This window comes from Fundulus heteroclitus, chromosome 5, assembly GCF_011125445.2.
Source record: "Fundulus heteroclitus isolate FHET01 chromosome 5, MU-UCD_Fhet_4.1, whole genome shotgun sequence".
NCBI classification, from domain to species: domain Eukaryota; kingdom Metazoa; phylum Chordata; class Actinopteri; order Cyprinodontiformes; family Fundulidae; genus Fundulus; species Fundulus heteroclitus.
In genome coordinates, this window is record NC_046365.1 from 20,299,387 (window position 1) to 20,310,834 (window position 11,448).

The following is an 11,448-nucleotide window of genomic DNA, read 5'->3' on the forward strand; positions in this document are numbered from 1 at the left end:
CAGAGTGCAGGCGCTGGGGATCGAACCGGGTACTTGCATCCTTCTCTGAGTGCAAGAGCGCTGCTCTAACCAGTAGGCCAACACTCCCCATACACTGAGACTCAGCTCGGTAGGCAATTTGGGGTTAAGTGCCTTGCCCAGGGGCACATCGATGTGGCAAGGGGAACCTGGAATTGAACCCACAACCATCTGATTGCCAGTGGACTACTCAACCAATCAAGCCACAGCATCTCATAATCCAGAGATGTATGAGATACAAACTGGGCCACTCTAAAATCGTTACTTTAAGCTCTTTGAGTCATTTATGTAGAGGTGGGCCACCGTCCTGCTGCTTAACCCAAGTGCCCTTGAGCATAACGTCACAAACTGACAGCTGGATCTTCTGCGTGAGAACAGAGTTCATGGTTCCAACAATTAATGCAAGTTCTCCAGATCCCGAAGAAGCAAAGCTGCCTCAAGACCATCGCAGCAACGCCAACTCCACTATTTTCTGCTGCTGGTATAATCTCTTAAATGATATGTTAGTTTTACACCAGATGTAACGCGGCTCACGCTTTCTGCAAAGATTCGCTTTTGTCTTGCCAGTCCACAGAATATTCTTCTGGTCTTAGGTGTCGTGTGAAATGTGACACAAGCCTTTGTGCTCTTCTCCTTCTCGCCTCTCTTCTCGTTGTTGAATCATGAACTCGGGCATTAACGGAGGCAAGCGAGGCCTGTTTTCTCTGTCTGTAGATGATGTCTCCCAGTGGTCCGCTGAAGTAGCCTGGGTGCCATTCCGAACTTAGTCCCGCCCACGACGCTTGAGGTCGGGAAGTTCGGTCTGGCATTGCTCAATAGTAGCGCGAGTATGCTCGCCCAATATCTGGCGGGTAAATCAAATTGTCGGGCGGGCTTTATACGATGATGGACAGATGATCAACAGTAACGTAATCAACCACGTCACCAAAGCGCGCTTGGGTTGAATTTGTTTACAACAACGATGGCTGCCGCTGGAGAGTTGAGGTGTGTAGATTCTGCTATTAGGTCTGTTCTAGAAGATATCGACAGGTTCGTGTGTTGAAGGACTCCTTGGATCCTTACATTCATTTTGCAACACCGGCAAAAATCGTTAACGCTCATCTTCATATGCTAGGCTAATAGTTGAGTTCCGTTGACAACAACTATGCGTCGCTTAACATACGTCACACACTCCGTTGCTCTTATTGGTTGTAGGTCTATCCAATTGAGTGCAGAGGCATTTTTTTTCCTGGTTCGTTCGAAACACGCCGCATAATCACAGCTCTATGGAGCAGTATCAGACTCAAATTCTGACTAGAATTGAGTATGACCATGTCAGGCTACCGCTGAAGTCCCACAGCTTGACAAATGGCTTCTTTAAATCTTGTTTCCAACTTATCAGACCACAGCGTGACGAGTTGATTCTTGAGATCTGTTAGCCTACTTCATGTCGTTCGGTTCTGTTTAAGCCTTCTGCAGGTCTCACCGTGTTTATTCAACTCAGCTTTGTAAACAACATGTGGTCGGTCACAGTTTATTCACTACTTAACAGGAGGCAATTCCTTTTTTCGCATTGGGCCGGGTTGGTTTGGAGAGCTTTCTTCCCCTAAATAACTAAAACTATCTTTTGAAAACTGCTTTTTGTTTTTGTTCGTTAGCTTCGCCTGATGTTGAAATAATGCAAGTTTGGCAAAACACAGGAAGAATCTGTAAGGGCCAAAATCCGTTTGCACAGTTTTTTACTCATGTTTGGGCGCGGCGTATTGAGTCACAGACTTAATTACAGGTTCCTGTCATGTGTTAAGCCCTCAGTGACTTTGATTACTGTTTTAAACAAGCAACCAACAGGGAAGGGACAAGAAGCTGGTCCCGTTGTTTGAGCTGTATACAACGTTCTCCACAATTACTGCTACCCCTGGCTGAGAGATCTTAGCAAAATCCTTGAAACTGAATGTTGTTATGGAGACTCTGTGACCTCCGAGACCCCGCTGTGCAGTGAAGCTGTCTAACAGGGAGCCTAGGAGACGGTTTGGCCTAGTTTACCTTCCTGCTCATGCTCCATTGCAAAATAAACTGTTTTTTTTTACCTTAAAAGTCTTGCAGAATTAGTGAAGCTCAGAACAGTAGCTGTATCCATCCATCCATTCATTCATTTTCTGACTTTTGAAGCTTAACACACTTCTGCCTTACTTCCCATTTTGAAAAGTTGCCTCTGTGTCACATCATATTTAAACTCCAGGGTAACTTGAAGTCACGGATTGCTAATCAAAGCTTCCCAGACACTGATTAACTTAAAATAATAAAGTAGAAATAAAATAATCTACTTTTAATAATGAATTTTATAGGAATCTTTAGCAGCACCAGATTGTTAACATATGATTTTATTTCCCTTAAGCTAAAGGTTGGATTTATCTTGTGCAATTATGCTACTGCGATAATAGATGAACTTCCTCCTAAAGCTTTTCGCACATCTTTACCAGGAGTCCCAATAATTGTGGAGGGGGTCGTTTGTGTGTTTACAAAATATAGATTACAATGCATGCGTAAGCCATTTTTTTCTTGTATAAATCAAGACATTCAAGGAAATGTTAATCTGCAATGTTTCTAGGAAATACCAGATGTACCAAAGGTCAATAAACCTCACTGTGTGTTTAAGGTAAACCGTGTAAATAAAAAAGAAAATCCACATTGCTTTTTAAGTGAGCGCTCATGAGGCCGTAGAGACAGACAAAGCAATAAGTGCAGCAAGTATTTATCGAACACACAGATGTGTATGTTTATGTTGCCGTACAGATTCATGATTTTAAGACGTTAAAGTTATTTTTATTTTAACTTGCATACTGACAGTAGGTGTGAATAATAGTTGCTAATAAACATCACAGTGGCTGAACGGGTCGCTGCTCAAAACTCAACGCTTTGAGCCGTCGTCTCGGGGAGATTCCTGGATGCATCTCAGAGATCTCTACCCAGAAAAGTGCAGAGCAGGGAACAGATATGATGCTGCTCTATTAGAGAACGTGAGCTTGGAAGCACAAATGAAGAGGATAAAGGGGGCTATTTTTATACATAGAGTATGCATTTACTATTTGTGTTTGAACAACCTTGGCCCCAAGTGGCCGATCAGTTAGCATTATTCTAGTATTAACGTTGTAATTGTTGCTTTATATGGCTCTGGTGGCTTTTTGTCAACCTGATTCTTTTTTTTTTAAATTAGACTCTGAGAGTTTTTTAAAGGGAAGCCGGAAAGTCTTTTTGAGTCATAGTTGTGAACATTTTCAGAGCTTTTAGCAACATGAAGATTTGCGTTTACCCCGGTGGGGTAGCAGGAGGAAAACAACAGGAGTCCTTCACAAACCAACTCTGCACCGTTAAGTACCTGAGTATCATTAGCAAGATGTCGGCTGAAATGAACAGTTGTATTTGTTTAACTCTTGTTTTTTTTTTTTTACATCTGGATGATTCTTCACCTGTGTTCATTGAAAAAAAATCGTTTTACTTTTGTACTTTCTCACTTGAACATGTGTTGATTAAAAAAATCTGTGTTGTTTAAATCTCTCTTGTTTGTTTCACCTGCTTAAGAAGGAGGGTCAATATTTATACCAGCATACTTAATCTTTTAATCTACATTTTTTATGTTTTTTGAAAAAAAAAATTGCCATGCGATAAAGCAAGAAAAGATCATTTTATCTGTCGACTGCTATTGTATCTGATGTGAAAGTTTTCCAGGAGTCCTGTTATAATCACATTCCCTAACAAACCATGCCAGCGTGCTAAATTTACCCCCACGGCGCAAAACAGAAAGCTTGACAGGCAGAGCGGCCGCAGCAGGTGGTCTACTCTGCTGCTGGCGCTGGACTTTTCAGCATGACTAGCTGATTCTCCAGGTATCCACCGCTTGAACCTTTGGGATTAAGGATTTCACTAAAGCTCGTCCTTATAACTAAAACGTCTAAGCTTCAAATAGAAGGCAAATTTATGAACTGACCTTTCTTTGCAGGAGCTGTCCCCATATACTAATGGCACAGGCTGTTTTTTTTTTTTTTTTTGGGGGGGGGGGGGGTAAAAAGGCTGCTAAGTTAAATTATGGCTCCAACTATTTTTAGAATAGAGGATTGTACAGGAAGAAAGTATTAGTATCTGTACCACACATTTTCTTTTTTTTTTTTTTTTTTTTTTTTGGTGGAGTGAACGTTCCAATCCTAAAAGCCGCAGCCAGGAAGCTTTGGGCGTCCCTTTTTATTGAGACGTATCACATTTAATCCCACCGAAGACAGCTGCTCTACACTTTATATAAAGGTTAGAACACGGCACAAACACGACTGTGGGCCGTTCTGATGTTACGTCACAGTAGTTGGCTCATGAGAATCCTTGGCCTCCAGGTCACCCTTTTTCCAAGAAAGGTTCAGGCAAGCGCAACTGGAGTTAGGTAGTTGACGGGGTTTCATCTTTATACTAAGGGGTTCAGTTTACCCTGATTTAACCCCTTCAGAGATAAGGCAGGACGCTTGCCTGATGGGCGAAAGCAGCTTTAATTTTCCTGACGAAAACATCATTCAAGCAACAAGAATGAGCATGTTTTTAATCAACCACATATATATTTGTTTTAATTCCCTCCAGAGCAGCTGTATGCGTTCCATCACATCAAGCTTAAATGTTTTGTGACCCTTTTTTTTTTTTTGTTTAAATCTATCACCACAATGAGCACTGTGGCTATGTTTAGGACACCAGCTGAGAAACAGTCCTCTGTTGCAACAGATATTGGAACACGCACAGCCAAAGTGAGCACTGTTCTTTTCACCTTGTAGGATAGGTCTTTGTTTTAGGTTTAAGTAAGGTTTTGTGGAGTAGTTTTAAGCAGTAAGCATCTCACTGGCAGTCCACCACAATCAGAGTCATTTTTGTTTAGGGAATAACAAACATTTCCATCATGGAGTTCAGCTAGGGCCTTAACATATCTGAAAAGTTACATAATTTGGTACATGCGCCAGCCCGGGGAAAATTTACATATTTTAAAGTTTCTCCTCAGAAACAGCTCCGTAGCACCCCCTTTGAAATTGATCCAGTTACAAGTACATTTCTGACATATATACTATATATATATTTACATCTTCAGAAGCTAAAAATAAATGTTCTGCTTTTTACTTGTTTCTGAGACACTGCTGGCGAATCAAATAACTGCTCCATGTTTTTAGAGGCTTGTAAAGTGACTCTGATGAAACGATGCTTTCATTTTGAAAATGGTAACATGGCTAGAAAACGGAGAAAACTCCAAACGATTTCTTCCCCAACAGTAAGCCGTCAGCAGAGTTGACCTAAAGTACTCTTGTTACTTTAAAATCTAAAGAACTCATGAGGTTCAGATACAAGAAAAACTTGTTTGAGAAAAGAAAAGGATTTTAACCTGAGTTTAAATTTGCTCCATCCCCTGTTCCCTTCCCATGTCCTTTCTCCCCTTACCTTCTTCCTTTCCTTCCTCAAGTAATTCCTGCATTTCTTCAATTTTAGCATATATAGAGCCACAGGACTCTCTGGAAATAATACTTTAAAATAGACATTAACTGTGGAACTGTAGAACCATAAAATATTTTAGTCTAATGTGTCTCTTAACACCGTTTGTCCTTTCACCCAGCATTTAGGAGATAAGCTGACTTTAATTTGCTTCTGTTTAGTATGAACTATTTATTTGATCAATGTGACCAGGATAATGTTTTGCGAGAATACTTTTTGTAGTTGTGCAGTTAAAGCACTATAAAAAAAAGTGGAAAGAGGAAATAGTGTCTGTTTTGCAACATCTCAGCACTTTAAACATCTGACTGATGGTTTAACCAACGATTTCCTTAGATTAGAGATAAAGTACTCAGGTGATGACTGAGCATATTTTTGTTTGCGTTTTTTTTTTTTTTGGCGGCACATTTCATTGTGATAAATTAGTAACTATTCATTTGATAAAGTGTTGTGAGCAAATTAGCCAGATGTATCCCAGGGAAAAAAGGAAACCTGTTCAACTTTCATGTCATGTCACGGTCTTGTCTAACAACAGACTGGAATCTCAATACAGAGGTTCAAACCGGGTAATATATATGCCTAGAGTGCATGAAGTAACAATTTAAATTTATTTAAAATTTTAACACAAAAGGTGCAATCAGTAAAACGTATATTATTGCCATATTCACTCGCCGTCAGCATATATTAATAATACAGGGTAATTACTCAATCAGTTTTGTATACATTTTTACTGCGTTTGTATTCAAAATGTGTTATAAAATAGCGTTGGTTGTAAATGTCATGGTACAGTTTGGACTCTTCAACCCACAACCTGGCATCCTCATATGTAGACATGACACTTTTGCTTTTTGACATTAAACAAAACTGAGAATGACAAGTTACTATGTGATCTAGAGGAGAGAATTTTTTTTTCATGTTTTGTTTTCTTTTTTCTTTACATACCTGAAACCAGTCCTGCTAATTTCTGGAGACTTTAACATCTATTTAGATAATAAAACAGACAGATGGCCTCTGAGTCAGCACAGCCTATTTAGTATGAATTTTAAAAACCTTATGGGGACCTTTTATACTATTGGTATTTGGAGAGAAACATTTCCAGATAACAAAACCCTTTTACCTGGAGCAACAAGAGGATCCAGGGGCAGTCTCTCGTTGGCTTCTGGCTTACTTTTAATTGCGTTGATAACAAAAAACAGCTTTACTTTAAATATACTCGCCACCCCTGCTAGTTTGTTATTGTCGTCTGGACCACACTGAATATGAACCAGGAAAAGCAAAGGCGAGAGCTGGCTGAGGACATGTGAAAGAAGATTACAACTACAATTCAAAACGTTGAACTTTGTTAAAAAGTTCATCACCCCTCACTGTTCATTTCAGAAAGCTAAACCCACAGACCACACAGACTCATCGCACACAGCGTGAAACACCTCAGCGTCTGCCACCTGCAATCCCAATGATCATGGCCCCAGAAAATTACACAAGATCAATAAAAAAAAGGATGTTTTAAACGGAAATGTCAAGCTTCTGTGACATTTCCCCAGCACTTTGAATCGTCCTGTTACTTATAAGTGCTTTATAAATAAACTTGCCTTGCCTTGTCTTTTCTATGCACTCGGTACTTGGTTGGGCCTCCTTTTGTATGAATTAGTGCATCACTGCAGCGTGGCAGGGAGCCGGTCAGCCTGTGCTTCTGCTGAGGCCTCCAGGTCATCTGCATTGCTTGGTCTGCTGTCTCCCATCTTCCTCTGCTTCACCCTGTTAAACTTTTGCTCCACTTTTTTCATTCCTGGATAGCCCTCTGTTAACAACCAGATTCTTCAGCAATGACTGCCTTCTGGACATCTGTTCAGCCAACAGCCTTCCCCATGACTGTGTAGGCCATCTTAAGGCTATTACAACACAGCCTTATATTCAAAATGCTTTTATTAAAATCTAGTTATGTAATACTCTAATTTTTGAGAGAAAAGTTGTTGTTTTTAATTGTCTGTAAGCCATAATCATCAAAACTATGAGAACATTTTATCTAATGCGATGGAGAAACACCTGTATCTCCCTGATCTATCTCTCTCAGGAGTGGGGAAAATCTGTTTCTCTCAACAACAGCAATCTGATAACAGCAATGAGAAAGGTTATTATTTTTGTCCTTAGCAAATGCTGTCCTCCTTCCCTACATGAGTTCCTATTTTAACCACTATGTCCCAGATATTAAATGAAAGAAAGTGTGGATGATCCTGCACAAATATCTAATTTTAAGATAAGGGAAAGGTCTTGTAAAATTCTCCATCAATTCTACATGGCCAATCACTAAATGTTAAAGTTTAAAAGAAGCATTAATACTATTTGCACTTTCCGTGGGGATAAAAAAAAAAACAGAACTGTTGTAGGACGGCCCAGACAAAGAATCTCACGAATCAAAATTCTTTGTCATTATGCAACCATAACGAGATCTGGGTGAGACACTGGCTCAGAATTCACACATAACACACAGACACAACAGGAAACAAGGTTTTCAAATAGTTGAATGCACTGATAAGACAATTGCTGGTGTAACTCATGTTATGCTGTTTCCTCAATGAGTTATAGATGGTGATGACTGCAGGAAGGAAGGGTCTGTCTTACAGTGGATCTGAAGCCTCTGACTGAAAACACTCTGTTGTTGTACGACAGTCTGATGGAGAGGATGCTCAGGGGTTGTCCATAATGTTCTTCATTTTATGAAGAATCCTCCTTGGCTCAGTCATCTCTAGCGGTTCTAGAAGAGCCCCCAGAACAGAGCCGGCCTTCTTAATACACTTGTTGAGCTTCTATAAGTCAGTTGCTCTGATGCTGCTAGCCCAACAGATGACGGCAGGGGAGGTCACACTGTTCACAATAGACTTATAGAAGATCTGCGACATCTCGTTGCAAACCCTGCAGGACCTAAGCTTCCTCAGGAAGTACAGTTAACACTTCCTGAGTAGCTAAAGGCGTGCAAATAGTCCTTAGCCTCTGATAAGATTTAAATGGGCTTTGCTGAGAATGAGAACAGGCAAAAAAAAAATTCAGCCTCTAGATGTGCAAAGCTGGGTATGCAAAGTGCTGATTCGGAAGGTTAAATACAAATCCATGCCGCGGGTTTTTAGTTTTTTATTTCTGTGAAAATTCCAATCTATGTGTCATTTTGCTTCTTGGTTGGGTTGGTCATTCACATGAAATGCCAAATAAAACACATTGAGCTTTGTGGTTGTGACATTATACAATAAAGCATCCAAGTGGCATGGGTAATTTTCCAAGGTACTGTTTGGTGAATCATTTTTGACATGCCACAGTGAATTTTGCCTTGAGGGATCGCCTAACTTTTAAATTTCTTTAACGGTGTTTATGCAAAACAAAGAAAAGGAACCTTTCAGTTGAGCAACATCTCTCAACACCATTGTTTTACATCCCACAGCCTGTTGTGTTGTGGCGTGTTTTGGCGTGTTGTGAGTGCGAAAGCCAACAATTCCGTTTCCTTTCTCACCAGCTGATAATATGCAAATGTTCCTCTCAGACGCCATGCTGACGCAACACCTCCACCTCAGTTCTTAAGATTTCACACGACTGGCCGTAATCTCCCTCGGTTTAAAGTAAAGTAAAAAGTCAGTCGTTTATGGACAAACGCGCCGTGATGTAACGGAGGAAAAGCAATGCATGTATGGCCACAGCGAAGAAGACGTCATGAAAAAAACACTGAGGAAAATCTCCCCTGCAGCATGGCACAGTGACCCCGCTGGTACTGCTGCAGACAAACGACTCCTCTCGACGCATCTCTGCAGAGTGCAAAAGAAACACTTGATTTGACACAACTCATATCATTTTCCAGAGCCATGCACTCCAGACCTTCACATCAAGGCCAGAGTAAGAAGAAACATCTCGAAGAGTTACACTTAGACAAGGATTTCTCTGTCTGCTACAGTAGTCGTATTCTGGACAAACAGGAGTGCTGAATGTTTTCTCGGGTCAAGGTTCCAGTTTTGCATTCGGGAATCCGTTCACTCCAGCTACCACTGCAGGAAAAACAAACCAAAAAAATATATAATAATAATAGTTATGAATCATCTGCTTGGAGGGGACTCGTGCATGTGCTTGCTGAACAGCAGGGCTTTGTTCAGGCCACAGGTCTGGAGGTGTGCATACGGCGCCTCAGAAAAGTATCTACACCCAATGAACTTTCCCCACACTTTAAGTCACCTAACAACACACGCTTCAATGAATGTTCTTGAGATTTTATGGAAGAAACCAACACTGAGTGCCAGATAAATGAGAAGTGGAAATCATAATGATACAGGGAAATAAAAATCCTGAATGTGTGGCGTAAATTACACTGATACTGCTGAGGGGGGATATCCGGTCCTTTTTACTACCTTTAGAATCAATCAATCAAAATTTTATTTATAAAGCGCTTTAAGGAAACCAAAGGGCAGCATAAGTAAGCCGATCAGAAATGAACGGTGATGAGCTTCAGGCTTTGTCTATAGATGTCCATTTTTTAAAATTGACTAATGTTAATGTCCAAAGTCTAAGAGGGTTTGGCGATCATAACCATACTATTTTATTTCTAGAGCATTTCAAAAACATATAAAAGCTGACCAAAGTGCTGTGCACAAAACACACATATAAAAATATATACATAAAATACACTATCTACATAATAAAAAAACTAAACAAGTACAACTGAAACAGATAAAAACTGACTCTGGGTTAAAGGAGGAAAAAGTGTGCTTTAAGAAGAGTTTTAAAAACATCAAGAGATGGAGCCTGCCTGATCATAAACTAGAAGAGCAGAGATATCATGCCAGGTAATTAAAAACAGTAAAAAACAACAACAACAATGATGTTGGTTCGGTCTTGCTTTTTAAGGCCACTGAACGAAGACATTACATTTGTGAATAGAGTCAATTTGTGTGCAATTTAAGCTCAGTATGAATCCAGTTGCACTGTGAAGGCCTTAGAGGTTTGTTAGTGAACATTTATGAGCAAAGGGCATCATGAAGACCAAGGAACACAGCAGACAGGTCAGTGAGAAGGTTGTGGAGAAGCTCAAATCGTGTTAGGCTATAAAACAAAATCTCAAACTTTTGAATAATTTCATAGAGTTTGATATATAGACAAAAAGGGGAAACAAATACAGGCCTGAACACACCATCCCCAAGGTGAAACGGTAGTGGCAGCATCATGCTGTGGGCATGCATTTCATCAGCAGGGACAGGGAAGCTGGTCAGAGTTTATGGAAAGATTGATGGAGCTAAAGACAGGGCAATGCTGGAAGAAAACCTGTATAAGACTGCAAAAGACCTGAGACTGAAGCAGAGCAGCACCTTCACCCTAAACATACAGTCAGACGTGGTCATGGTTTAGATCAATGGATATTCACATGGTAAAATGGCCTAATCAAAGGCCTGATGTAAATACATTTGAGGATCTGTGGTAAGAGTCAAGAAATGATGATCAAAGATGACCTCCATTCAAGCTAATATTCAATGTCCAGATGTGCAAACAACCATGGACCTTGATACACATATATACATACATATACATATATATATATATATATATATATATATATATATATATATATATATATATATATATATATATATATATATATATACATACATACATACATACATACATACATACATATATATATATATATATATATATATATATATATATATATATATGTGTGTGTGTGTGTGTGTGTGTGTGTGTGTGTGTGAGTCACGGGAATAAATCAACTTTTTAATAACGTTCACATTTTTGGATTGGATCTCTATATTCTCTTTGTATTCACAGGCACGACAGGGCTAAGTATTTCTGTGCATGCATGATTCAATTCAGGGTGGGCTTCAAGGGCGTCTTTGAGACGTTCATTAAACGCAATGCAAATACACCAACAGAACAAATACAATAATCCATAAACATTAA